The sequence below is a fragment of the Camponotus vicinus genome, unplaced genomic scaffold, assembly GCF_025532165.1.
Source record: "Camponotus vicinus isolate PSW18456_S1 unplaced genomic scaffold, iyCamVici1.0 SCAF_10, whole genome shotgun sequence".
Lineage (NCBI taxonomy): Eukaryota > Metazoa > Arthropoda > Insecta > Hymenoptera > Formicidae > Camponotus > Camponotus vicinus.
This window is the reverse complement of record NW_028141946.1, coordinates 6,415,781-6,418,110: the sequence shown is the minus strand read 5'-3', so window position 1 is coordinate 6,418,110 and position 2,330 is coordinate 6,415,781. Positions and strand designations below refer to the sequence as shown.

The following is a 2,330-nucleotide window of genomic DNA, read 5'->3' as shown; positions in this document are numbered from 1 at the left end:
AATGCATAATTTATAATAAAATATAAAATTAATGTGTATAACATTTATCATATTACATTTATCACATTACAAGTTATTTCATTAATTAATCATTTGGCTTTACATTAAGTTTAAAAACAATATCTACAACAAATGTTGTAATGGATGAGCTAATAAGAAATTAGAGTAAGATAAGTGAATAAGATAAATGCGCGTTATAAGCGAATAAATTAGCATTAGATGTAATTAATACAATTTTTAGTGTTCTTTATTTTTAATAAATTAGGTAAAATCTATACAAAAATAATCTTTTCTCTATCTTTTTTTTTTTATAATTAAAATATTGCAATATATTTTCGCAACAGATGCAATATATTTCGAACAAATTTATTAAAAGTTATTTAATTTAATCTATTCTAGCTCACCCATTTTAAGGCAACGGATTTATCTACAATCTCTATGAATCCGTTACTTTAAAATTAAATAAAAGTTTTTATTACTTACCGGAGCATTAATGTGCCACAGCAGAGTTGTCATTATCGAAACTACGTTGTCTGTAACATACAAATATAAAATTCATTTATAACAAAGCTCAAAATCAATATTTAAAAAAATTATTATTGTGCGGAATTTCATATCCGGTGTGTAAAATAATAAGCAGATATAAACATGTGGGAAGATTTCATAAATTTTAAAATTACTTTTTAAATAGAAATTTTTATATATGATTTTTATAAAAATCTTTCTCTCTAATTTTCTTTTTAATTCCTTTAAATTATAAGAACGAATTATTGTGCGTACGATTTATAACAATTTATATACAAATAATAAATATTCACCATCAGGTTGCTTCGCCGATGCAAGATGCCTCTCCCAGGCCTCCTCCTCCTCTCACAATAGTTTGTTGGTCTGTAACATACAAAGAAGATTCAAATTGTAGTCACGGTCAAAAAATTATTATTATATGTATTTAATTTTATATCCGACGCACATAAATAATAAGCAGATAAACAATTTTATAAATTTTGAAAAAAATTCTACTAATAAGTAATAATTTAATAATTCTATTAAAAGCTATTCGAATGTAGAAACTTTTAAATTATAGTTTTTATGTAAAAATTTTTCTCTTTTTCTCTTGTTTAAGTCATGTACATAAAATATCAAATTACGCGATTAATTACTTAATTTAAATCGCGCGTACGCAATTAATAAATAATTATATATAAACGATAATTTATTTACCATAGAGTTGCTTCACAGGTGCCTGATACCTCTCCCAGGCCTCCTCCTCCTCTCATGTTGTTGACGCGCGATACTTTCAACGGCACTCCCGCATTCACGAGCGATATTTGTATATCGCTATATCCGCTATTTTACGCTCGATACTTAACGGTTTTCGCACTATTTCGATATGATAAAAAATTTTATATTTGATCGCGCGATGTATATACTTAATATGTATACCTATACATTAGACGGCACTCCCGGTTTCGGTACGAGCGAAAATCCCATTTCACTTACGAAAATCAACTTCGAGCCAACTGGTCGGGATTGCAACGATACAACGAGCAAGGACTAAGCCTAAACCGGAAAGAAGACGAAACGATTGACGGAAATAGAGGAAAATGAAGTTCGCCAACTCTTTTTCGCGCATAATTATCCTATCTCGTATCGAACCTGGACCCGCTAAGCACGATTTCAGGTGCTCCGCCCGGACATATTATGCCTCCCGCGGTTGCTATATGCTACACCAGGCTAGTAGACGGCAAAAGAAGAGGATACCCACATTTTTTAAATGGTTACATTCAGCAATTTAGAAAATGGGGAGGCAACCCCTTTTACCGAGCGAAAATCGTGCCTAGGGGAATCCACTCGACTCCTCGACAGGGTTAACACACGCAATGCGTGTGGCTGTAGACGAGCAAAGAGAAGGGACCCATTAACGACCATTCCGAGCAATCGATCGAGTTCTAACTAATTCGGGCCGAATCACTTGACGAAGCACGAAGCAAGAGTGTACGTTGCATAGCAACGTGTGCAAACTCGAAACATCCCAGTTAGTTGGCATCGGAAGTAGAGACTCGTGACAATAAATGAAATTGGGATTTTATATGAAAAGTCCAAAAGTTCCGCGAAAACGCGACGACGCGAGAATACTACAACGCGAAAACGCGGTAACGAAGCGTTTGCCGTCCGCGGCACGTTGACGGCACCGACGACGCGAAAGGGTACTTAGCTTCCCATTCAGGCACCTTAAGATTTATCATAAATAGAAAAATTTAAGAGAAACCTCAAGGCACCATCCAAGTACTAAGCCCTCCCACCGCGACAAGGTGTACCCAATGGGAGGG

At 34.2% G+C, this 2,330-nt stretch overlaps 1 long non-coding RNA gene across 1 annotated transcript; it reads right to left on the bottom strand.

The window, feature by feature from the left end:
- Positions 1-399: 399 nt before the first annotated feature.
- LOC145961154 (uncharacterized) lies at positions 400-1,760 on the bottom strand. Its single transcript, XR_014435570.1, has 3 exons — positions 1,222-1,760; positions 819-888; positions 400-533 (listed from the first exon to the last, which is right to left on the bottom strand). It is a non-coding gene; the product is annotated as an uncharacterized LOC145961154 (long non-coding RNA).
- Positions 1,761-2,330: the final 570 nt, after the last annotated feature.